Source organism: Pezoporus flaviventris, unplaced genomic scaffold (genome assembly GCF_033815535.1).
Source record: "Pezoporus flaviventris isolate CSIRO_AGI_PZ_B2104156 unplaced genomic scaffold, CSIRO_AGI_Pfla_v1 ptg000037l, whole genome shotgun sequence".
NCBI lineage: Eukaryota > Metazoa > Chordata > Aves > Psittaciformes > Psittacidae > Pezoporus > Pezoporus flaviventris.
Genome location: NW_026892585.1, coordinates 10196483 through 10223039, shown reverse-complemented (window position 1 = coordinate 10223039; position 26557 = coordinate 10196483). Strand labels below are relative to the sequence as shown.

General features: G+C 40.8%; 1 long non-coding RNA gene across 2 annotated transcripts in view; it reads left to right on the top strand.

Moving 5' to 3' along the window:
* The first annotated feature begins 13692 nt into the window (after nt 1-13692).
* Nucleotides 13693-26557, top strand: part of LOC133274997 (uncharacterized) — a 170031-nt gene continuing 157166 nt past the window's right edge. For both annotated transcript variants that reach the window (XR_009745359.1, XR_009745358.1), the window contains exon 1: nt 13693-13795. This is a non-coding gene — a long non-coding RNA (uncharacterized LOC133274997). The remainder of the gene's footprint in view (nt 13796-26557) is intronic.

Below are 26557 nucleotides of genomic sequence, written 5' to 3'. Positions count from 1 at the left end.
AGAATGCAAAATAGACACTTGTTTTACAGCGTTTGAAGTAGCTAGGTGATGTCAGTGACTCCCTTGTTAGAAATGACTATCATCTAATGCAAAGTGGGCTCCACAAAGAAGTGAATGCAACTTTGGGCATCACTAATTCATCAACCAATCTACTGCTGATGAATATGGAGAGATACGGTATCCCTAGCTTTTTCTGTGGAGTTTGCAGTTAACATAGGAAAGTGTGGAGGAACATGCGTGAGCAGCAAGAAGGCCTTTCTCATGTGTGCGGAGCAGACACGCTTTCCCAATGCAGTGTGCTGCAATCCTTGCTCAGAGGTGTAGGACTCCCATAGATAGATTTATCACTGCAAGGCAGTCTATGGGCAATGAAAAACATAAGGGGAAAAAGAAAAAAAAAAATCCCTTCCAGTGTAACATCAAATCTATTCTTAATGATTTTTTGGTATCAGTGACTAGTGAGGTCTCTTCATGGCCTGACTTAACTAACTCCTCATGAGGTTCTGATGAGGTGGGCAAAATATTTGTAGATCTGGAATACTAACTGCAGGCAACAGTTTTAGATCTAATTCTCAACAGCAGAGGTATAAAGGTCTATAACTCACAAGTAGTGAAGTCAGAAGTACTGTAAATTACAAAAATCCCATTTCTCACATCTGAGTGGGAATGTCATTTATTAGCAGCTCCCATAAATTTCTGGACTTCATCTCTTATTGCTTTAAATACATGCATTATTTTTTACTCTTCTGTTTGTGGTTTTGTATATTTGGCTACTGGTGAAGGCAATGTAAGAAAAAGAAACTATGCCATGATGAGGCACATCACTCTGTGTGACAGGGCTTGGCTTTCTGTATGTTTTGCAAAAGAGATTACCTGTTTTCTCCATGTTCTTATCTCATGCTGTGTTGTTGGGGTTTCCTTGTTTGTGGAGTTGTTTTTTTGCTTTTTCACCTCTGGGGACATGAGATCATAGATATCCAATCCACGTTAAGGAGCTGAACTCCTTACATAAGGAGATTTTTCCACTGACTGCTAACGGGAATCTGCAGATTAAGAAAACCCTTGAGTTACCTGAGGAGGAGGAGGTTTTTGTCTTAATACAGCCAGCTAGTCTCTAACTGGGCCTTTATCTCTTGACACAACTCTGTTGTGAAGACACGAACAAGATCTGTAATCATTATCCTGTTGTTGCCTTCAGGAGCTATAGATGCACTTGCAGGCCTGGATGGGGTGGCTGCTCCCCAGAGCTGCAGACCTGGTGTGTTTCCAGAAGTATAATTCAAAGTTAATTCGGTCCCAGGTCTGGGATGAAGTTTGCACTTGTCTTCTCTAACAGTACTTTAACCCATATTTGCACCTGCAGATTCATATAATATATTTGATCCTTTAAAGTTGGGGTTTTTGTTAGTTAAGATGAAAAAATAAAGGGGGTGGGGGAGAAAAAAAAATCATGCTGGAGACTTACTTAGGCTTTGTGTTTAAACATCCCTTTCTTCCACTTTCTTTCCCCCTCTCCTCGGTCAATAGTTTTGGATCCTACATAAGTGAAAGAGAAGTGACTGATTTAGACAGGAAAAAATGTGGACTGCTTACTCTATAATTTACTTTAAAACAAAAATCAAGTGCCAAAAATAATAGTATAATGCCCAAGATGATTGCCTTTTCAAAGGGATATACTTTCACAGTAATTACTGCATGTGTAAATACAAAAGGGATTTTTTACAGAACAAACTGGCTGAGAGTTTAACATATCCCACGCATAATGACTCCTCTGAAATCTGAAAGAATACAGTACAAGTCACATTGTAGTGCTGAAAACGTGTGTGAACTTTGCTGAGGCAGTTATGGAGAGCCCATCTCATCTCCCAGTTTTGAGTTATGTCGGTGATTCTTACTGTAAATGCTCATATATTACTGCAAATACGATTATAATTTGACATGCTACTCATTGTAACCACACCCAACTGAAAACAAAGTAAGTTACCTGTCAGGTACACAGTGGAATGTATTACAGTTTCTAGAATAGATTCCTGTAACTAATGTAAGAGTTTTATAAGTTGCTTATGACGATCTTTTATATACTGCAATGGTTATCCCCCAGTAATGGGATAAGCACAGATAGGATCTTGTAGTCATGAAATATGGCTCTTCAATAAACATCTAAGGAAAATGAATCGCATTAGCAGACAGTACCATATTTTATTATCTACTACATGTATTCAGTTGGGTATAATCTAGATGGAAGCTTCAGAATGTTAATAAAACTAACCAGCCAACAACAAAAACCCCCACCAAACCCTAAAAACCAATAAAATCCCCCAAATCATAGAATAGTTAGAGTTGGAAAGGACCTTAGGATCATCTAGTTCCAAATCACAAAGAAACAAACAAACCAAGCCAAATCAAAAGAACAAGGCCCAAAATTAATGCAGGAAGAAATAATACTCGCTTCTCAGACCACTACTGACATAACAGGACGTCACAAGTCCACAAGATGAGATAGACTGCATTATAGAAAATCGGGGCTTATTTTCTCTTAGAGGATATAACTTGATTAGAGATTTTAATACATAATGAATACATTAAGATGGACTGAGACACACTCCGTTATTTTCGCTGCCATGCAGAAAAAGAAATTCAAATCTGATGGAGACAGGAGAGTGGGGTGTTAAAAACTGAGCAAGACAACACTGTGGAAGGATAGCAAGTTGGGTAAATGATAATGGTCAACATGTACTCCCCTGAAGGTACCTTTCAACCTGTAGGAATTTTGTTTCAGCAGCAATGATGTCAAAGGATTGTTGTCATTGTGGGCAGCCTTAGGTGTAATCCTGTGCTGTGTAAATCAGATGTGGTTCCAGACTTGAGTTTAGATCTGTATCCACATTTTCCTAAAACAGAAGGAGAGGTGGTAACTGAGTTCCAAATGACACCATCTCAGGATTTCAGTTCTTCCTCACCTGCGGAGGGTTTGTGCCACCATTCTCCGTGGGCACTAGCATGCAACCAAAATCAATGCCAATTGTTTTCAGCATTATCTTTTAAAATATTTCATTTTATACACTAAACATGTGGTACCCTTAGTTTCCTTCAGTAAGGTGACTGGACACCTTCTTTTATTATATGTACTAGCATGCTGTAAATATCTTAAAACATCTGCTGCTATTTCAGCTGATTATACCTCATAATTTCAGAATGAAGCATGTGAGAACCACAGCACTATTTTGAACCAAATCAAAAACTTCCTAGTTCACAGTGTTTTATAGGAATTAAGCTCTGAAGAAAACAGTATTTTTCATTTAGAGTCGAAGTAGGTGAGGTTGTTTTACCATAGAAGCTTTGTTAAAAGTAACGAGACGTAAGAAGTACCTTTCTAATTATCATCAGATCTCCTCTGCCTTGCCTTTCTAAATCATTTATTTAATGAAGTGTACTTACTAGATTCTTAGATCCGTCTTTGTTGTTCTTGTCTTCATTGTCCTCGTGTCAGGAAATAAGTAAAATACTAAAGGTAAGTGTTGGTGAGAGCATTGTTAGCGGCAGGACCTGGCTTTGGACGTCCTTTTGTGGGCCTTTTGCATTGCTAAATGTAGGTTCCTGATTAAATGTTCAGCTAAAACAGAGGCACCTTTTTAGGTATTTCATACTGTGTGGTTGTTTTGCTTCTTAAAATATGTCTGAATTAAAGAAGAGGCAAAATCAATGGTGGTGGCACTAAGCTGCCCTAACCTCCCCCCACCCAAAAGACGGTGCATATGAGAACTGCAAAATCGTCATTGTTTCGTTATATTTTCTTCTTTATTCTTTAAATTCCCTGTTTCTACCAAATATACCTACTTTTCAAGAAGGCATAAAAATTATACTGTGCAGGTAAATAAACAGAGGCTTGGTTGAACCTCTTTAATTCCCCGTGTATTTGAGAATTGCTTAATAACTTTCTTATTTGGTTTCCACTGGTGCTTGAGATTTTTGACTGCTGAACAGTATCTGGGAACATTTTTTTCCTTGGGAATAAGCAACTGTCACAAGAACAAATATATTCATATCCTACATCAAGGAACTGGTGGGCTATTTTCTGTAACTATTTTTACTGTGATATTTTCTTCTATAATAAGTTTGCTGACAAGTTATTTTTCCCCACAGGAGTAGTAGACTCAGGGAAATTAGAGATGGAAAGGACCTATTAGGTCATCTTGTCAATTTTCCTGCCAACACAAGACTGCTCCTTGCAAAGAGCTTTTTCAGTGCTTCTGTCTGCTGAGCCAAATGAAAAGAGTCAGAGTATACATTTTCTGATGTAAGAGCAGCAGTGAGCAAGGAGATGAAATTTAAATTATTTTTAGGGGCAACGGTGGTCAGAACAAACTGGAAAGAAATTCAAGGCAGTTCTTTACAAAGCAAAGAATATTTAATGGTAGGTGGGAGTAAGGAGAGGGCTTTTATTACTTTATCACAAATTAACCTCTTTGGGTAATGATGTTTGATTATTTTTATTTGCAAAACGTGCTTGTTGCAAGGTTCTGGCTGCACATACAAAATATAAACACTGGGTCCCATTCCTCTGGCCACTGCTCACGAAAACCATCCTTACTTAGGAATGTAGTACCACAGATTGCACAGAGGCTAGGCATTTGAGTAGGAACTGTTTGTACAAGTAATATTTTTCAGCAGTGATTGTATTAGCTGTGGAAAAAGAAGTAATACGGAGAGGTGGGTAGCAACTGTATTTTCTGTTCTGGGAAACTTTTAATGTAATCAAAAATGTTCCTGTTGCATGGGTTGGGACACACACACACACACACACACAACAACATTAGAAGTTTTCCATCTTGCAAAGAGAGTGTGGGTGTACTCGTGCACGAGCACAAACACGCAGACAAGCCAACACCCCTGGGCTTGGGGCACATATCCAGCTCTGTGCTATCTTGCAGCAGCCTTATGGAGGCTCTTCCAGGGCAGATCTCTCCCTGGCTCCTCTATGCAGCTGTGGGAGCTCTTCCATAGCACTTGATCTGTTTTAATGTGAAAGGGCGCAGCTGCAGTGAGAGTGAGTGCCCCAGTATGGCCTGATTTTAAGCCTTATGTAGGATGTGAGCAGCTATCTGAACAAGAGCTTTGAAGCCAGGTCTCGCATCCCTAGTAAGCACCATAACCACCTGTGATCTGTTGGCTGTCCTAGATCCTCACAGTGTCACACTGGGTCTCCAAGGCTGATTTTCCTTAGGAAATCTCAAGATAACTGGTATGTTCCCACAGTGTGTTTCAATGAACTTCCTCCAATTTTTCCATTCCATTTTTCAGTTACACTGAAACTTTTGTCACTAGCTCTATTTCTCCAGACTGCCAACCCATAATGTCTTATGCTAATAATACCAAAAAAGGGTTTTCTAAACCCAGAAGCAACCTACGTAATACTATTTTGAATACAGAAATATAGAAACTGGCCAGTGCAAAAAGGCAAATTCTACAATACTGAGACATTAAAAATACCAAGCAGGTCTTTCCTGGCCCTGTCCCTTTCCTCGGGTGGTATTTCTGGGTACTACAGTATGTCACTTTATATGATTTATTAGGAGAAAAAGGAATATTAACTTTGCAGTGACTAGCTGTGCTCTCCTTCGAGAAATAATGAAACAACGGGTCTGGTTGCTGCAGATAGTTATCTCTGAATGGATTCCAATAGCAATGTTAGAGCTAAACACAACGTAAGAGACTTTTTCCTCATATAGTTAATATTATATGATACTTTGGAAACAGACTATGGGAAAACTCATATATCAGCCTGAAATCAACTACTTCACTTCTTCACTATTGTAACCCCATTCCTGAATGTAAATGACTCTGGTTGTGTCCTGCTTACCACCTGCTGTATAACTGCTGTACTGTTTTTCTTTGCTGACTTTATTTACCAAGATCAATGCAATATGACATAATTCACATTATCATTTTTGAACTCCTTTTAAGAAAATACTCAATTCTTTTTGCGACTGGTTATATTTATTAGTATTAATTTCTGTGGCTTGCAGTGGACTTTCCATGATAATCTACGCTGTGACATTGAAATATGTGTGTCATAATTCCTTTAGTTCATCAGGGGGTGGCTTAGTTTTGTTTTTATGATTTGCAAGTGTAACACAAGATTTGTGATAACGTAAAATTCAGAAAGAAGTTGTGTCCAAGTTCCAGATGAATAAGTATCAGAAGATGCAGTGTGTGAAAGACGACGTAATCTTCATCTAAAAGTAGTGACTGGTTTGGTATGTAAAAAGTTCAGGAAACAGTGCAAATATTTAACATATTACTTCTTCAGTATAGCATGTCTCAGGATTGATACCTTATAAAGAAGACTGTTGAAAAGCAAGAATTGCTATTTTTTGCCTGTGACTTTAACAATAAGGTCTGAGTTCAGGGGGTTTCTTTTGGCTTTTATTCAGGGCTTTTAGCCACTTGGTATTTTGAAAGAAGTTTAAAATTCTTGTTCTTGTCTTGCAGTGCTGCTTTATCAACAGATATGCATTATCTGCCCCTGACTGCATATGTATTATTCAGTTGCTTTGCCTCTGGGATCTCTTAAAAAGCTGTCTGAAGAAATCCAGCTCTGAAAGTAGCCTCTTTGCTTGTTTCAGCAGTTGGTTTTTCATGCTGTTCACCTGCAGGGTCATTTTGAATTCAGTGGGAATTTCTTATCCTTTAATGGAGAAGTAGAAGCTGGTTTCTTCTAAATATCAGTGCCTGAACACATGCATGCACATACTCTGGAGATAACTGCATTGCCTTCAGCAACCCAGAGTACTGGATAACTTAGAATAAATGTGAATCCGGATTTTCATACAACCAGTTTGTGAAATTGCTGAAAACATGGGTTTTGATAAAGGGGAAACAAAGATTTGGTGTAGGAAAAATGGAGAGAAAGGCAGCCCTGGGTCCAGTGGGTTAAAAGTGCTAGATCCTGCCATACTAATGTTACAAATTGGATTTCTAGCAAAAAAATAATAACTTTAAAAAGTTGGATCTCATAGTGCAAGGTCCTTCTCAGCAAAGCTGCTTTTCAGCCAGTCCTCCCTCATTATGTGTAGGGTCCTGTTTTTTTCTCTTCCCAGATGCAGGACTTCTCAGCATTTTCCCCAAATTCATAAGATTCCTCTCAGCTCATCTCTCAGCCCGTTGAGGTCCTTTTGAGAATCACAGCACAACCAACCCAGCCACTCCTTCCAGTTTTGTATCATCTGTGAATCTGCTGAGGGTGCACTCTGTCCCAGTTGTTAATGAAGATGCTGAGCGGTACCCACGCCAGTATCAATGCCTGGGATACATCACTAGTGACTTACCTCCAAGTGGAGTTTTTGCCACTGCTCCTAATCCTCTGGGCTTAACCACTGAGCCAGTTTTTAATCCACCCCACTGTCCACTTATCTAACCTGCATTTTATCAGCTTTATTATGGAGAGAGCATCAAAGGCTTAACTGAAGTCTTGGTAGACAACATCCACTGCTCCCCACTCACCCACCAAGCTGGACACCTCATTATAGAAGGCTAAGAGGTTGATTCAAGCATGATTTCTCTTTAAAGAAAAAACAACAAAACCAGGCTGTCTACTTCTGATCACTTTCTTGTCTTTCATGTGTTTGGAAATGCTTTCAAGAAGGATGTTCTCCATCACTTTTCCAGGGACTGAGGTGAGGCTGAGCAAGTCTTTAGTTCCCTGAATCTTTCTTGCTCTTATTGGAGATGAGAGTGACTCTCTTCCAGTCTTCAGGAGCCTCTCCAATATCCGACACTACTGAAATATACTTGAGTGGTCTTGCAAGGGTATAGGCCAGCTCCCTTAGCACTCATGGATGCAGCCTTTCAGGCCCCATGGACTGATGTATGCCCAGTTTTAGTGCTCCCTAACCTGATCCTCCTCCACTGAGGGTACCTCTTCCTTGCTTCAGGCATTCCCTCTGGTCAGAGAGGCAGAGAAGGGAGAAGCGTCAATCTTGCAGCACTGTCTCCATCACCTTCCCTGGATTTTGCAGGAGGTCCCCAGCAGAACTGGTACTTAACAGGTGGTGGGGAAAGGTGTAGGATTAAAGCTGGAGCTTGGTAAATATATGTTTTCCTTTCTTTTCTGTCAAAGAATGTTATTGCACCCACTTAAAGCTGATTAAACCTGTTGTCTTCCTCATTCACACAAAGTGGTACATAGAGTAACAGTGAGCAAAGCAAAGCAGGTGTGGTGATAGCATGTAAAGGATGTGCCTGGGAGGTAGAAAAGATGTACCAGGTGGAACATGTGTGCAAGTGGAACAGGCCAGGGAGACTCCATCAAGGGACATTTCAGAGCTACTTTTTAAACACGTATATTACTTCTGGGCTTCACATATAATCCAACTCTTTCAAATCTGACCCACATATATGTTTATGTAAGATGAAAAGATTATTGGAGCTGTTTTATATTTCAGAACACAGTTTTGGGTATTGTATGTGGATGTTGTGATTCTTGATCTTACATTGGTTCAGGCTTGGCAGTGTTATAGCAGTAGACCTTTACGTTTCTGTCAGTCATTTGTCATATTTATGATGTATACCTCAAAGCTCTATACTTAGTGTATAATATAGCTTCAGTTGGAAAGAAGAAATAAAATGTGTTTTTTTACAACAGTTTGCCCCCAGAAAGGTTCTGAAGCATGTAAAAAGTTGTTGTCTAGTTGTGTCGAAAAAGAAGCTGTCTACTAGTGATATTGCTGCACTCCAGACGTTTCCAAGATGTAGAATAGCCTCTGTTGAAACAACACGGCAGTAGTGCCCAATTTGAATCGCACGTAGAATGTAGGTTGTCACAACGGAGTTTAGTTGAGTCATTCAGGACCAAATCCTGCTTTTCCCTCTAATGCAGATGATTCCTTGTGACTTCATGTGATTGAGGTGAATTTAAAAAATTGTCTTTTGAAGATAATTCTTTCCTCAGCAAGCTTCCAAGAGGTATTGTGAAAAAACAAACCACCACCAACAAAAACCTGGTAGATGTTAGCCCATCACTTTAGTTATGAGATATTTGTGAAGTGCTGTTGACACTGTATTAGTGAAAGTTGCACACGGGCCGCATGAGCTGGGTTAGATTACTACAGTTTGCTTCAAAAGCACCTCCTTTCTTTTCAGGGGATTTGCAGATTCAGGTCTGGTGACCAAGAGCTCAGTTGACTAGTTAACTGAAATACAAGCATGCACTGCAAGCGTACAGTGTTGTAGTATTTTGCTTTTTAGTGGATGTGTCTTTCAACATCACCCATTTCATACTGAGCTCCAGAGGAAAGCTTTCCTAAGGTGCTGTTGCAAAGTTGGGTCAGGTATTTACTTTCCAGAAAACCTCTGTCTTCTGAGAGGAAGACCTACTGATACCTATCCAGCTTGTTTGGGTAAGTTATTCCCTTACCATTATCCTGGTAAGTGTATTTACAAGGTCAGGTTTCTAGCAGAGAAAAGGAAGTTTATCTGGTGTTGATAGTACAGTAGGTTTTTACAGGGAGGTATTGGATTTCAGTATTCCCCTTTCCACCTGCATTATCTTTTACAGATACCAAATGACAATTGTTTGCTGACATTTTGCTGAAGACTGGCTGAAAGAGTAAACAGTTGAGGGGAAAATCCTTGCCTAGAGCAGCCAAAGTGGAAAGACAAAAACCCCACGAACTCCCCTTGGGGGGGGGGGTACTGAAAAACAAACATGAAAATCTTTTCTGCAGTTGACTGTTTTCCCTGATACTTAAAAAATGTAAACCATTGCCATCTTACCTCATAGCTCATCATCTGATCCCGATCTGCTGCTCTTTCACTTGTTTTGTTTGGTGCTCTGTTTGCTGTGCTTGTTTCTTTAAAACCTGGGATTTGCAGCCTTGTCATATCTCAGGGTCTTATGAGACAGTGTTTTCTTGACTGTGCAGAGGTCTTTCTAGCCTGACAAGGCTGGTTTAAAAGGCCCTGAAATACAAAGGCATTGTCGAGGGTGCAAAATGCTTCCAGAAGATAAACTCTGGTTTTGTTTTGTAGTGCTACTTTACTTTACCATGGCAAGATGCCTGGGCGATTTTGCTAAATGTGCAAGTAAAACTAACTTGGCATTTGCAGGCTCTCTTCGTTTTTGGGCTAGACACCTCCCCAGGGTCATGCACTGAGAGACAGAGTGGAACTACAAATGCTGGCTGTGGGGGGGAAGCATTTATTCCATCACAACAGCCCTTTGTTTTTCTTGAGTTTGGACCTGTTGTCTGGTTAAATGTCTGGGTGCACTGGCTATGGACACCTGACTTTCTCGAGGACAAAGCATGGTGAAATGCAGAGGTGTGCTTAAAGCTCTGGATTGATGCAATAACAAAGCTTTGCCTGGCCGCTGCTAGTTAAACCTGTGAAATCCATAGACTGTGGGTTACTGTCACCCCACAAAGCTGAATCTCAAGTCAGCGGAGACAATGGCAGTGTCCTGCTCGCGGCAGATACTAGGTTTCCACTTCACTTTCCTGGGAAACAATGAGATTCACGTGCAGGAATGTGGAGGGGGGACTCTATTGCAAGCTGTTGGGTTATGCAGCTCGGCAGTGTTGTGCAGGCAGTGATCCATGATTCTGGGGCTGAGGGGACATAAGTTCCCTGAGCATTGCAGCCTTCAGACAGGCATTGTACAGCCACGCTGGGCAGTGAAGCCTGCTCCATCCTGCTCCATGTGGTGTTATTACAGGGCCCAGCATCTCTGTTCTTCTGGGTTTAAGTTTTTGCCTTATCGCTGTCTGGTGTGTTACTTGAGGTGACTCTCAGGATTGCAGGAAAGAATACTTTCCTGAACGTAATGTCTGCTATTGATTTTGGATGTTGTATAATCTTCCTTTCCCACCATTCCTCCTGCTCATACAAAGATGTTTCTTGGAGGAGAACAGGGTAAGAGGATAATTTGTTCTATAAACTGTGGCACTAAGGACACCTATGTGTTGCCCTAGCTGCCAACAACAATAACCTGGCTCCCTTCCCCTGTGATCCTGATGGGATCTCCCACAGTATATCCTGTTTCCTTTGCACACACCCCAGAGCTGCTCTCTATATATCCTTTCCTTCTGCCATCTCTTCAGCATCCTTGTGGTGGGTGCGAGGCATCGGGTGCTGTGCTGCAGGGTCCTCTGGTTTATGACTCATGGACACAGAAGGGCATGCAAGAAAGAGCTGCTGTGGGTGTCTCTGCTATGGAGGCATGACCAGACTCTCTTCCTGCTCTTCTCTCATCCTCAGCTTTCTGGACATTTATGGGAACCTGTGCTCTTGAGCCAGGCTGAGAGAGCTGGGCTGGTTCAGCCTGAATAAGAGAAGGCTCCTTAAGGGGAGACCTAAGAGCAGCTCCTAGTGCCTAAAGGGACTGCAGGAGACCTGGAGAGGGGCTTTTTACAGGAGGCTGTAGTGACAGGACACGAGGGAATGCTTTTAAACTGACAGAGGGGAGGTTGAGAACAGACATTGGGAAGAAATTCTTCCTTGTGAGGGTGCTGAGGCACTGGCACAGGGTGCCCAGAGAAGCTGTGGCTGCCCCATCCCTGGCAGTGTTCAAGGCCAGGTTGGATGGGGCTTGGAGCAACCTGCTCTGGTGGAAGGTGTCCCTGCCCATGGCAGGGGGTTGGAACTGGATGAGGTTTAAGGTCCCTTCCAACCCAAATCATTGTTTGATTGTTCGATTCTGTGATTTTTGTGAGTTCTACCTTCTTCCACTCCTGTCAAATATACTTCAGACTAAAGGTTCAATACTGGGAGGAAAGGCAGATGGACAGAGAGCATAATCATTCAAGCTTATTCCTCCACAGAACTTAAGCTTGCAATGCTAAATTAGCAGAGTAGCTGGTGTTAATGTTTGTGGGTAAGGAGTTATGTTAACCATTAACAGGGAAAAGGGGTTCATATTCTTCCACCAGTTATTTTGCTCAGCTGCACATGTTATTTCTGCCTCTTATGGCCTCTTCTCAGGTGATGGCAGGCAGCAGCACTGTGCAGAGCCCTTTGCCCTTGGAAAGAGCACATGGGGCTGCACTTAGGGTTCCCCTTGGCACTTTTCCAGTTTTGTTTCTGCAAAGCTGGGCACCTCTGAAATTTCCATTACATCAATATAGCAGTTGTTGCAGCAGAACACGGATTATTCAGCAGTGTTACAGAACTTATGTTTGCGCTGCCTTTTCTTTCTTTCTTTCTTTCCTTTTTTTTTTTTTTTCCTTTCTGTTGAAAAAATAAGCAAGCTGCATGGAAAGGGTGAACATATACCCAGGAAATAGTTTGCTGATAACATAGGAGCCTTCATGTCTGCTGGGTGGTGCCCTAAGTTTTCTTAACAAAGAAGTGAGTGTTAGTTCTTCAAATAAAAGTTACTTTTTGCACTCACGTAACTGAGGGTGAGAATTTCCAAGATGAAAAACTTGGCTTTTTATTTATTTTTAGGTTGTTGGGGTTTTCTTTTAAATGGGGCATAATTTGAGTGGGATCTCCTCTCCCTCCCGCAAGCCCCTACCCCCCACATTGCCCTCCCCACCTTATGAGGATTACAGTATCCCAAAAACTCTTTAGTACAGTGAGCAAAGGAAACAGAAATGGCTTTGCATTATGAACTGAACAAAGATTAAGTTATTGGCGGCCTTGAAATAGCTCTTTCTCAACTTCCATTCCCATGAGGTTATCCACATAAAGTTGCTGTTTAGTACAGGGTCAGCGTGATGAAATTTATTTGTTGAGTCTCTTTGGTGCCAAAGCTTTTGCCAACAATCTGATCTACCTGATAGTGGTACTATTTCAGAAATGTCCAGTCAGGAAAAGAAATGCAGTGTCTGTGGAGTTTCAGAGACAGCAGTAATAAGGGGGGAGCACAGAAATCAAAACAAAAATGGCTCTCCTTTTAAATAAAATAAATACATATCATAATTACTTAGGCTATTTTACAAGCTATGGAAAAGTAGACAATATTGCTTTTTCTTTTCACATGCCGCCCCTGCCCCTAAGCGTGTGCAATCTTTTTTATATGTCTCCATAGGTGTACTGTATTGGATGTGCTTCTGTCAACTGCCATTAAAAAATTAACTGTTTGCTGGCTCTTTCAGATAATAATTAACAGTTACAGATTAAATTGCAGGGGGGAGGGTACAGGACCAAAGGGTTAAGTGTGGACTGTGGATTTTGCACATGGTGTCCCTTTTGTTTCCTTTTGTTTTACTAGATTTGAAGAGCTCTCTGCCCAACCATTAGCTATACCAAAAAACCCACAGTACACTATATCTACATAAATTATATATGAAATAAAGGCTTAGGAGATGAAGTCTTGCCAGCTTAAGTATATATGTTGTAAAACTATATATGCCTTTACTTTGTCTCCAGACTGCAAGGGAGGGTTGTCTTTCATTTTATTTTTCAAAACCTTTAATTACCAACATCAAATGAAATCATGATAATCTCCTCTTTGTTTAGTCATCAGTGAAATGAGTTTATGGCAATGGTTTCCTCTAAGTCAGTACCACATCAAAACCCTAGTGTGTACGGGAGTACTGAGGCTGTGTTAACTACAGGCCATTCCATTTCCCATTTTGCATTTTCTAAGGAATACTTATCCAGGTATAGGGATACCACGAGAAGCTTTCCACTCATCAGCCTGCTTTATTTTTCTGCAGATTAACATGAAGCCTCCTGAAGTGTCCATCATGCCCCCTTCTGCATCTTGGCATGGATCACCTCGAGACAACTGAAAACCCCCTTTGCAGTAGCCTCACTGCTCTGACCTCCGCTCTCCTACAGCAGCTCTAAGGTAAAGTGATTTGACCATCATGCTTTTCATTTTCTTTGCAATATAAAGGCCTGTTTTCATTTGTCGTATTGCAAAACAAACGTCTGGCAGGAAGCAAAGTTAGCTGTCCGTGGTTTCAGATCCCTACCTGTTGTGTGCGGTACACCTGCTGATAACATTGACAGCTTCTTGGCCCCCTCAGCTGGTCAGTGTGCTCTAACCTATACAAAGGGAGTGTTTTATCTGTTGGGCCATCTCTGCACCATGGGCTGCTTATTCACAGCTGCCTGTTGCAGCCAGGCTACTGCAGCAATCCCGCAATACAGAGGCAGTGTCCTGTGGGAATCTTGCAGCAGTAGCAGCGAACATAATTGCACTGACTGAAGCTTAGAGGTGCCCTTTGCTTGGCGAGCATGGGTCCTGCCTGGAAGACATGTCTTCCCCTTTTTCTCTCTGTTCCTCTGGCTTTGGCTACAGGGGATTTTCTTACATTTGAAGGTCTCAATGGTTTTGGAGGCTTTTTGCTCTGAGATGGTATTCACTAAATATAATACAAACCACATTCAGGTGCCAGTACTTGATGCCTCAGTTCTTAGAGCAAATACATGGTAGGACTTTAGGCTCAAGCAAGGTAGTCACTAATTTAAGGAAAGCAGACTCCTGAAGGCAGCAAGAAGGTGATGAGTTGTTCCCTGTACTTACTGAATGGTGTAGGTCTGTGCAAGAGAGTCAGCTGCCTGCTCTTGGTCTTGGGAAGCCGTGTGTCCCAGCTGCTGGTGACTCCAGGTCTAGCTGGTTCCTTGAGGTATTTCTGCCCTGATTCTTTCTTCACCCAAGGGATGGCAAAATTCGGTGTTGCCTACATGGCTGCGAAGCTTGCAGCTGCCCTTTTGTAAGGCTACACATGTTCAGGCAGCAGATTTGGAAAATAAGGTGGAGAATGTGTGTTAAGTGCCTGCAAGGTGTACTGTAACTTTGTTTAAGACATGTTAGGTTCAAAGGTGGGCCTCATAGTCATGGTTCATGCCAGGACTGTTTGTCATAATAGCAGTGCAAGCAACAAGTACAGTGTTGTCAGTAGTATTTTAGGAATTTAATCAAGGGCCATATGCTGACTCAGTCACAAGTGGATGATATGGATCTCTCTTCAGTTCTACTCTCACAGGAATTGTTCTCACTCCCTCTCTCCACCTGTTTTACCCTACGTTCCTCTTAGGGAAAGCACAGCTATCCACTGTGCCTTTGTGCTTTGATTTATTTTAAATTATTTTTTTTCCCCTCTCCTTCCATGATGTCTTCATTGTCCCATTTTTTTGTATGCTCTTTTGATTGTAATTAGAAACCAGTAACACTTTATTCAAACTAGTGGTGTCAGAGGGTTTGAAAAATGTGCACAATGAATTAACTCACGTATCCCTTATTAAAAGAAAGAGATATTGAGTGCCAAAAATAAAACAGGATTTCAGGCAGTTTCAGGATTTCAGATTTCTGTATTCAGTCAATGTCTGAGTAAGACAGCAATGAATGATTATAAAGCTTCTGTTAGTCTCAGAATGGACACTGGTAGTTCAAATACATGTTGTCCAACACTTCACCCCTTTGTCTAAATGATAGACTGCTTGGTATTTTCTCCTAAAGCTTTATTTAACCTATTGTGTGTTAGGTTTCCTGTGCCAAATCCTCTAGGCCTATTTTCATAATTTACATGATAAGATAAACAGTGTTTGTATGCTGAGGAAGGTTAAATTGCTGCCATTTGCTTTATCTGTTGCTTCAAATGAGATAGGGGCAGACTCAGCAGATAAATAATATCAGAAATGTATTTTTGTGGAATTGCATATTGCTGCTGGTGTAAAACAAATAAACATTAAATAGTTGAGTGAAGGCTATTGACTTTAAGTGCATAATTCTCCGACTTGTACCGTCCTTCTTGTAAAGGTCTCTGCAAACAGGAGTGCTTGGCCCAGCATCATGACTGCTCTGGCTTTTTAGATTCCTCCAAGAGCAGTCACAGTCTCAATATAGGGAAGGGGGTCCAAGCAGCACCAGTGTCACCTTAGAGAGCTGGACAGAGAGAGGCAGGGTGAACCTCTGAGAGTCTGAAAGATGGGCTGAGGCTTGTGTCAGTCAGATGGATCATTGGTGAATCTGGCTGTGTTCATATTCTGTAGAGGTGGAAGGGCAGAGACAGCGTATACCACTACAGGGATAAACACTAATATTAAACAACAGCTATTACAGCTCATGTATGTTTCTCAGCAGAGGTATAAACTCTATGAAGCAGCATCCCTCCAGGAGGGTGTTTTATTTCATACTTGAGTGCACTTTGATGGGCAGCAAACCAGTGTGGAGAACTGTGCCACTAACATGGCAAAAGTGCAAATGAGCTGGAAAACCAGCTGTAGGTAATTCTTAATTGTATGTGCTTTCCACACCATGCTTATGCACCTCTGCAGAGTGATATTTGATTTTAAAAAGGTCTGTCGAATACTTCGAGTCCAGGTATTATGGTGTGGTGATGTTTCTCCTTGGAACAGGCAAAAAAGTATTGTATCAGTACAAAACACACATTGAATTTTGTATTCATAGGGCAGTTTATAACGCTGTTTGGATTTTTCCATCTTCATAAAACTGATAAACAAGATTAGTTCAGGAGGGTATTGCACGCTTTCCCCATTGAAAGGCTTGACATGAGTGCTTAGAGGGAAGAGAAAATCGGGCAGTGGGACAGACTGAGAACTTGGAAATTCGAAAGTAAAGTGTTTTGGTTGCTCAAGTCGGAACCGAACAAATGGTAGTTACCAGCTCCAAGTTCAGGAACGAAGGGCTAAATTTCATTAAAAACAAACCAAACAAAAGCCACTTCCATGCAGCTGTCTGTTGATAATTGATCATTTCAAGACTGCAGTTTCAAAATATTTAAGCAAGCTTTGCCCTTGTCCTGGCAAAAATCAGGCTTTCACTTTGTTAGTATGTATCTCACACTAATTTGTTACACTATAATTGCTGTAGGTTGGCCTGTATGGAGCGGAAGGCCATGTTTAGAATTATAGTGTTTAAATGTTTTTGTTTTAATTGATTTTGTGTTAAGATCATTTAGGGCTAGCTGGCCTGGATGTCTTTGCAAAAGAAGACTTCATTTGTCCGTGTGATATTTCCTGGTAAAAGAAGGGATAGATAAATAAACAAAACAACAACAACAAAGCCAAACACCAGCCAAGTTTTCATGCTGGCGTGCCTAAATCCTCATCATCTTCAGATGTCCCCTCAGGCCCTGCCATGGCACTGTTGAGCTTGTATTATGAGAACAAGACAAGCACCTGGAGGTGCTGCAGATACTATAGATGGATTAAGGGAGCCTGCAAATTGTGGCAGTCGTTCCCATTTAAAGTTCTTTAATTACTACATGGTTCATGCCAAGAAACTGTTGCAAAATGGGGATAGTTTGACTTGTTGCATGTCTTCAGGGTGTGTTGTAAAATGGGAATATGGGATTATTACCTTTAAAAATATGAGTAACTCTTACAGTCAGTCTAACCGGGGGTATTAGCAGTGTATTCTGCTAAGCCAAGAAAGAGGCTGGTAGGTCTCTTGTATTTTTAGCACATAGAGGGACTTTCTTCTCATGCCAGTTGCCTTCACCTGTAGAAGCCTGTTTGGAATATTTGCCACAGCAGGATGCAGCCATCTTCCGAGGTGTTCCATGTTTCACTGCCTCCCTTCATAAGCAAAATATAATACATAACACTTTAAAGGAGAGGTAGTTTCCACCCTGAACCAAAGACTGAAGAAACATGCATATCAGCAGGGAGGCAGCTAAGATTTCCCGGAAACCAAACCCTGTATATTGTCTCCTCCTCCACTGTATTGTGGTGGGCAAATACAGCTGGAAAGCTGAGGTATTTTCTAAATTGCATCTTTAAAACTTTTATTGTTCAAAACAGGACTTCGTGGAGACATCTGCCTCTCTTTCCATTCAATGAGTCATGGCTCTGTGTTGTTGGTTGGTTTTGGGTTTGTTTTTTTCAGTGTGAGAATTTTGATTTATCAAGATTTTTGACCCTGTCACAGAACATTCAAAATGCCAGGGATGTAAACTTAAGTATTATTTTGTCAGGCTTTTGCCATTTAGCCCTAGGTTGGGTCCCGTTAAAAGGTTTTAAATGGTTCACATCTGCTGTGCCACAGCAGAGGAAAACAGAACCATGTCTGGAGTATAAAGTGCGGTTATGGTCAGAAAAGTGACTATGTGAAAATGGCATGTTCTTAGTCAACAGATCTGTTCCCTATGTGTATTACCACTTTCGTATGCATGTTTCGCTTGCGAGAGTAAGTCTGTCATTACTTTTCAATCTTTTGCCAGTGGAGCACCAGCAGGGCTCTGGGGAGCAAACTGTATGCTGTCCTGTCTCTCACATCGTAAAGGGAGTTCTTAGTGAAATCTAACAACTAAATCTTTGTTACCAGTGATGGGGAGGATGCATGAGCCAGCCGAGCTTCCAGAGGCATGGCTGACAGCGTAGTGCTGGTTAACCTTCTTCCGTCTCCATTCCCCCACCCCCTGCCTAAAACGAAACAAAACAAACCCCAGCCCAAAACCAAGCACACGTACCAACTTTTTGGTTTCAACCCGAATACATTTGATCTGGAAGTCATTGAGAAACAGTAAACATGAAACCCTACTGTGACATATTTACGGAGTGATATATTCAGAGGATGACCGCACTTAAATAAAATAAGTTCAAAGACCAGTAATCAAAAACAAATATGGTCAGTCCATTTTCCCCAAAAAAAAAAAGGAAGATACTTGAAACTAGTTTTCCTTTGGTTGGACGGGTACTTGGATGTGAATGGTAGCAAGCAGACGATAAGCTGGTGTGACTGATTATGCAGTGAAAAAAAATAGTATTAGAACAAGAAGCCCGAAGCAAGATTTATCTGCTGGCTTTCAGTTGTTCATGTTATTACCATCCTAGGAAAACTAAGCAGAGAGCTCTCCTCTCTTCTGCTCTTTGGGCTGCTTTAAGAGTTTGCAGCACAGTAGTGAACAAATCATAGTGCCATAATTCAACCGTAGTGCTTTTCCACCGCTGCAAATGGCCAGCCCAGCTGAGGTTGCAAAGTCATTTTTCATAAGGCATTTTTCCCATCCGCATGCTTCTGAACCGCTCTGTCGCACTGGTTAGGGTGAGTGGGTACAGATTTCTGCAATCCCAGAGGTAAGTAGATGTGCTCTGTTTTGGGCTGTGTGCAATTGTCGGTATCAGGTAAGGATTTAGTCCCTTGCATTCTTGCAGACTATGAGCTGTATCAGAGGTGACGTGTAGGAGGGTGAAAATTATGTCTCAGGAACTTTCCAAGTGAATTTCCATGTGTGGGAAGGCTGGAAGAAGCTGTAAATTGGAGAAACTTACATTCTCTTAAGCCCTTTTAAACTTTCTTCTAAATCCATTTTGAATATCCTATTAGATGACAAAGTTTGAAAGCCTCTTTCATATGCTGACATGCTGCTAGTTTATCAGCCAGTGTATTCTGAAGTGGGTGGGGAAGGAGGAAGAGGCTAACTACCAATTTTACTTAATAACTTTCATCTTTCTTCCTTTAGAAATTATTACTCCTCAGCTGCCATGTGTTCTTTCCTACAATATTTCACTTGCACTTGTTCTGTTTTCTTCCTGGGATGGGAGTCTCAGTGGAAAGTACTATGTCATGTAAATAATATACACATGGCAGTCTATTATTCTGTGTGGTTATTAATCCCCGTGGAGTTGAGAGCTTTCTGGTTTGCCTTAATGTAAAATCCATAAGAGTGTTTCCCATACAGAAAAACTTCCAGACTTATATTTCATAAAGCTTAGGGAAAAAAAAAAATCTTCCCTGAGATTGTCTGTGAAATTTTAAGAATCTTAAAAACCTGCTGATAAACTTTGGGATGCAGATTAGCATTCACACAGGGTTAAGCTTTTAGTTCTGTGTGCAGTACTCACAGATATTTAACAAATTCTTAAACCCGTGCTGTTCCTAAGTTTGCTGTCTGTTAATGAAGGCTTGAAGAAAACAGTTTTAATTGGAGATGGCACCAAAACAGTTGTCCCTCTCAGGAATAGGGAAATATCAAGGTAGGGAATTGGAATCAAGCCATCATGGAGTACAAAAGAGGTGTTCCCAAGGCCTCATACCTGTACATAACTAATGCCTAATTCCTGCCTCCTTTACCATGTATCCCTCCCAGATTCTTCAGGCAGGTGCTAAGTTAGACATGTATGTGTGTGTGTACAGTCAGGGTTTGTCTGCACCTGGGTTTTTGCTAAGGTCTAAGTCACACCTATTTTTCTGTAAAAGACAGGATTTTCAAAGCATTGTTAAGTAAGCAAAATCAAAACAAAATGGCACTGATGAAAGCACGTCGCTAGGGACTGTTTCCATCCCAGGTTTCTACTTCATAGCTGCTTCTAAAATGGAAAAGAATTTTTTTTTATTTTCCTAGGGTAGAATTTTCCTCTTTCCCTTTTACTTCCTCTCCCTTTATTTTTATAATGACTTGAATTGTTTAGGCTAAATATATATATATATATATATATATTATATATATATAAAAAAATTAGAAGTATTCACCTGCAACCAGAGGCTCAGAAAATACAGTCCTAAGTGATAGCTGTCTGAGGAAATCTATCATTGTCTGAAAGCAAGAGATGTGCTTCTGACTTCTGTTGTCATTCTTGAAGTGGTTCCACTTTTGCAAGATTTATCATTTAAGAACCACAAAGTTTGTAACAACCATTGTTAGATAAGCTTGACAGTATTTCCCTGAAAGAAAGAATTTGGGAGAAGTGAAATGAGAAGTCTTGTGAAGCAGAAAACTAAACCAGCCCACTTAATGGTCACTCAAAACCCCAAAATGACTTGCATAAGGTTGAACAGGGAGGACTAGTAAATATGCAGGTTTGAAACATTTTTCTCAAATACATGTCATGTCCCATGACCTCTTAATAGTTCTTTTACAAGCAAATAGGTGCTTGTCAGGAGGCCTGGGATTTCCCCTGTGTCTCTCCTGTCCCATGCAGCCCCAAGCCTTACATTCCCTGCAGCTATGGAGGAGTGGGCAAAGCAGTGCAAAAACTGTGGTGGTCCCTGTGATGCTCAGCAGCCTCATTCCCTTAACCCCAAAGAAGCAGCTAATTTAGTGAAATAAGCATCAGAGATTCACAACACCTCTCCTGTTGCCTGCAGGCTACCCCTGAGGTAGGGGCAATCTCTCTTGCCATGTTCTCCTGTGTCCAACTCACAGGTAAACCAGCTCAGGGCTGTTGTGGTGTGAAGACTTGACAGGCTACCCTGAACACATTTAGCAATTTCTTCAATAATGGATCTACACCATACTGAATCCAACTCAAGAAAATAAGCTGGGAAGCTGAGCACCAAACACAAGCATCCCAGAAATAAGTGAGAAAGCCATGCCCAAGCTGCTGGCAGTGCTCTTTGTAAACACTGGTCTTTGCATCCCTGGGTTTCACAAAGATCACACAGTAGCCAACAGCACAGTTAATCTTAAAGGCCAAATAAATGTGTGGTTTACCTCCCAAGGTCTCTCCCCTAGTCTTATTATCACCAACAATGGGGCCAGTGTTATAAAAAACAGTCAGAGTTGGCTAAGCCACTTGAATGCCATTAAGAAAAATGTCTCCCTCCCTGGATTACAACCTAAAAGGTTTGGAGGATTTGACTATTTATTTATTTTTATTGAAATGGTGGTAAAATTATAAATGGCCCTTACTGTAGCTCCTATGTGATAATGTGTAAGCCATTAGTTGTGAACAAACAAAACCGAGATTAAATAAATTTTAGAAGAGTATGGTCTGTTCTTGTCAGTCAGGATTTTAAATGCTTTGGTGTTTTGGGTTGTTCTTTGCTTTACACTTTAACCTCTGTGACGAGGAGGAAGATGGTGTTGAAAATACTGGCATGCCCTGCCCATGGAGATGTATTCACATTTCTACTGGCAGAAACAGTACGAATTCTGCACTGACCTTCTGGAATTTTTCAATTTTCTTCTTTGCAGCAGCATGAGATCTTCAGGAAAGCCCCGCTGGGGAATGTTTTTCCCTGTTCTCCCCTCCTTCTCCCTCTGACACCATCTGGTAAATTGGATTTTGGTATATTTGAATAGCCACTCCTCTCATACTCACTTCATGCTCTCAGTTTTTTCATTCCAACATTCCTGTACTTGGTGCTCTCTAATGCTCATGCAAGCAGACTGGAATTATTCTTTTTTTTATTGGGCTCCTAAGCACACCACTGAGGATGTTTACTAAGGAAGGAAAGCCTGACATGAACCTAATAGATGAATAGAGAACTGGTCCCAGATTTTTTAAGAGAGTCTGGAGGGGTTTATATTCCAGCATTTCATCTCTGGCGAACAATGCACTGAGCTTTAATTGATTCCTGCACAGTGTTTTTAACTGATGAAAGGGACACTTCCCAAAGAGAAGCAGCCATCAAAAGTTTCACATACGTATGTGCAAATGGCCTTCGGGTGATTGCAGCGAGAATTCAGATCCTGCCCTAATTCCATGTTGAACTCCAATTAACTGTTTTACCAAATCCCATCTCTCATGTTAATCATGACATCAGTCAGCTACACCCTGATTAATATTTCTTACCTCAAGCTGTATCTGAAACAGGTTTCCAGTGATACAGGGGAAAAAAACCAGTCTCATTCTCAAGCGATAGTGAAACCTTTTATTAGTGAGTTAAAACACATTCATGGAAAGCTAACTCCAAGGGTTGCAGTGGATATGTTCTTACTGAATTGGATAGAAAGGAATTACCTTTTATTCACACATTTTTTTACATGAAATACAAAGGTTTAATAAATGTGTTTCATTTCTGCTGTGTTACAGCTAGGTACCCATAAGGCTGTGGACTGAGTAACATGTATGACAGCATCTTCTGATCCACCCCCTCAGTGGTTTAGATTTCTAATTTTTATTTTAATTGCTTATCTGTATATGGAGAAAAGGATTAAGTAACTGGTCTGTCCGTACCTGTCATTCTTCAGATCTCTCTGCTTCCTGCTCTCCCCCATCCTTCACCCTTCGTGCCACACTTGTGGTTATTTAACACTTGTCTGTGTCCAGCCAGGCTTGCAGGGACATAAACATCTCAAAGATGGGGCTGTTTGTGCAGATGTCTGAGTGTGATCAGCTGAGTTGGGTAGTGAGCCCTGAAGGAAGGTGGAGTGAGGGTGAAGCAAGAGGAGCTGGTGTTGTGGCCTCTGTCTTGGCAAGGCTTTCAGACCGTGGTACCACTCTGTACAAGTGACAGGACTTGTCATGTCTGGTGGTTGACAGACACCATCTAGGGTGGCAATGACAACATAGGAGAGAAATCAGTTAATGCAAGAGGAGAATCTTGAGGGGACAAAAGGGACACACATCTGAAGGACAGAGTTTCATGTGTGAGAATAACTTCAGAGTGTCCCTCCAATTGACATGGGTCCTAGGTAGTTAAAAATAACTTCCCCCCCCCCCCCCCAACATTCAGTTGCTGGTTTTGTCTTTGTGCACAGATATATTTCTATTAATTATTTTTTCTTTACCCATATGAAGATTTTTAATATGATCAGGTACTTTTGCTCAGTAGTTCCATCCCAGATGCATGTATTTTGCTGTCCGCAAGGGAAACAGTAGAATTCAGGACAGGTCAAGTTCTTCAGTATTACCTTTTTTAAAAGATAAGATATTTTGATTTGAAGAATGAAACACACATGTCAAAATGTCATTTTAAAAGCAGCTAGTGTAAGGTTTGGGAAACAGGTCAGGTTGATAGCTTGGGAAAATAGCCTAAGGCAAGCAGGCAGTTTTCACCATCTTGATATATCAGTGCTTTTCAATGAGTGGAAAGCCAGGAGGTAGCACATCCATTGCAATTCATTCAAACCTTTCCCTTTCTAGTAAGATTGCTAAGAAGAAATAAAACCAACTCATGTAACACAGTTAGCCTTGTGATGTCAGGAATGTCATCTTAGGAACAGTGTGATTGCATATCTTCATAGCAGCTTGTCAGCAATTACCACTTGGCTGTTACTTTTGGTCACTAAAACTGATCCAAACTCATTCCCAACAGACAGCAGTCTTTACAACAATTTTGGTTAATACTTTGTTAATTTGTCTATGTCTTTATTCTTCAAACCTACAGTAAAACGGAAAGATTTAAATCCAGGACAAACTTTCATGCTGCCATTATAAAGTTAATGATTTTACATTCCAAATGTGAGACAGTTATTGTCAGTTGTGAACCTGTATCTTAAACCGAGCACTTATTCACACAGCTTTAGTTTGCCAGAAGGTACTGATTTTAAGATTCAGTTCGGACTATACCTAAAAATCTCAGTGTTCCAAATGGCTACCAGAAAGCAGCCTGTTTTAAAAAGAGACTAGTTATGTAAAGATGGGTCATGCTTGGGGTAGCCAATTCAAAGCAGGGTTTTTGGAAGGTATTGTCCCTTAGAAATTTTCTGTCCTCTTCAAATCAAGCATAAGACACTAGCTGCTTTTGAGAATTAAACCAATGTTTCCAGTTGCAGATAGGAACAGACTTCCCTAAAAGTTGACAAAGAGCTGGTAGTTTTGCTGGTTGCTGCAGCATCAGGATGTTCTATCTCCTTATAAGCGTCTGAATCTGGGGACTTTTTTCCAAAGTAAGTTATGAATTCCAAGGTTTTTATTTCTTTTTTTTTTTTAATTATTCTTTAGTTTTTAAATCTTTGTGTAAGGTGATTGAGAGACTAGATTCCTTGCTATTCCTTTGAGAGTAGGTATGTTACCCTTACTGCTGAAGCCCTATTTTAATGTAGTGGAGCGCTGCTTTATTCCGTGCAGCGTGATTGCATGGTGTTTATTCAATCCCAGTGTCCATGTGTCCACATCAGTTTGACACTAATCAGCTGTAATTGCATAATTTACAGATGATTGCTGAGAAATCCTCTACTGGTCTAGCAAAGACCATTCTGCATTGCTGGGCTCTGTCGTTTCAGGCCATCATTCTTGTGGTCCTCAGACTTACACAACCCCATCAGTTTGGCAAATGCTCAAAACTTATTTAGTCATGAATGCATTACTGATACAACAGGCAACACAGTGCATGAAACACCATGTTGCCCACAGCATTCCTAAATAATATGTTCTGGAATGCTCATCTTAAATTCCATCTTGTTATTACTTTGGCACATTCAAATAAGTGGACTTGTCAACAAATAACAATCAGATGCAACAGGCAGCGTTTCATTCACGTTATGTCACTGCCCTCCGGATTTCATCGTCCATATGTGACAAGCATTCCGTTCTTGGGAAGTAAGAAACATGGGGAAAAAAAAATAGTGCATTTTTATTATTATTTGACAGCAATTAATGTGTGCCAAAGGAGACAGCGATAGCAATCTAAGACAGCAGCATTATTGTAGCCAAGACCAGTAGCTTCTACCCAGTGCATCACCAGTGAGTCACTGCCTGATCTTATCAGAATTGCCGCTTGCCGCAAAGAGAATTCTTTGACCCCAATTTGTGTGCAAAACCAGCAAGAGGTGACCATCCAGAACTTCAGAGGCAGAAATTAAGAAGCTGTCATAAAAAGTATGTTTATGGTGTCTCTGTAACATCCTTCTATATCCCTCTATAAAGTATAGGAAACAATCTTTACTTATGTAAGCATTTTGAAACCTGCTTTGTTCCTTGCGAGTTACTGAAATTGCATGTCTGTAATAAGGACCAATGTGCTCTTCGGAAATGATGCTAAATGACTACTGAAGGAGGGCTAATTTTCTTTGTGTGTGAAAAGCAGCAGAAATGTATATTGCAAACTGTGATCATGACATTTTTATATGGTTTAGAGATTTAAAGATTTTGGTGAGATTAACGGTCTGAGATGTAAAGCGAGCCTTCACAGTATTTCATGCTTTAGGAAGCAGCTATTCTAGTCATAGGATCTCTGTGTGTGGGAAGAGTGTGGGAAGGGGTGTGTGCATAACTGAGGGCCTTCTGAAAAGAGCAAGAAGAGCTCTTTCTTGGTTTACACGTTTTTTAGTGAATAGTGTGGTTTTAGGCTTTTGTTTTTAAATCTATATAAGAATTCCTGCACTGGGAAAAGCACATGGAAGAGTTAAATATCACACTGGACATTGTATGGTGAAAGAGAAGGCATGAGTGAGTAGCAGATAAGGCAGAGGCAATTCTGCTGATTGTGTGTGGTGCGGAGTGTCATCAGTTATAAGACAAATAAATAAAAGGGGCACTCTGCGAGCTATCCCTCTTTTTCTGTCACTAGGAGTTATCTCCAAATGCAGAAATATTAGAAGCAGGAGTTATTCTGCATTACCCAAATAAGTGCTATATCCTGATACATCCAAATACACAAATAGTGCAGTTAAGCATTTTATTGTTAGCACAGTGCTTTGCTGCTCAAGGTGGGCAGTCACATTTTGTCTTGGATTTTAAGTGTTCCTGCATTGCTGTAGTTCCCTTATTTGAGACTTTGCTTCCAAGTGATACCAGTTTTGCTGCACTGAATCTCTATTTATGGCCAGTCCACTGCTGAAAGGAAGATTGACATTTTCAGCTATGCTGGGTATTTCCCATTGTAACAGCCTACTGTTTCCATAGAAATCCTTCAAAGTGTTGCAATAGAATGCGAGTAAAAAAGGAGTTTTCTTGACACATTTATTCTGCCAGGTTTTTAACAATATGATTAATGTCTTCTCAATATTCACTTCTTTTAAAAAAACAAAAA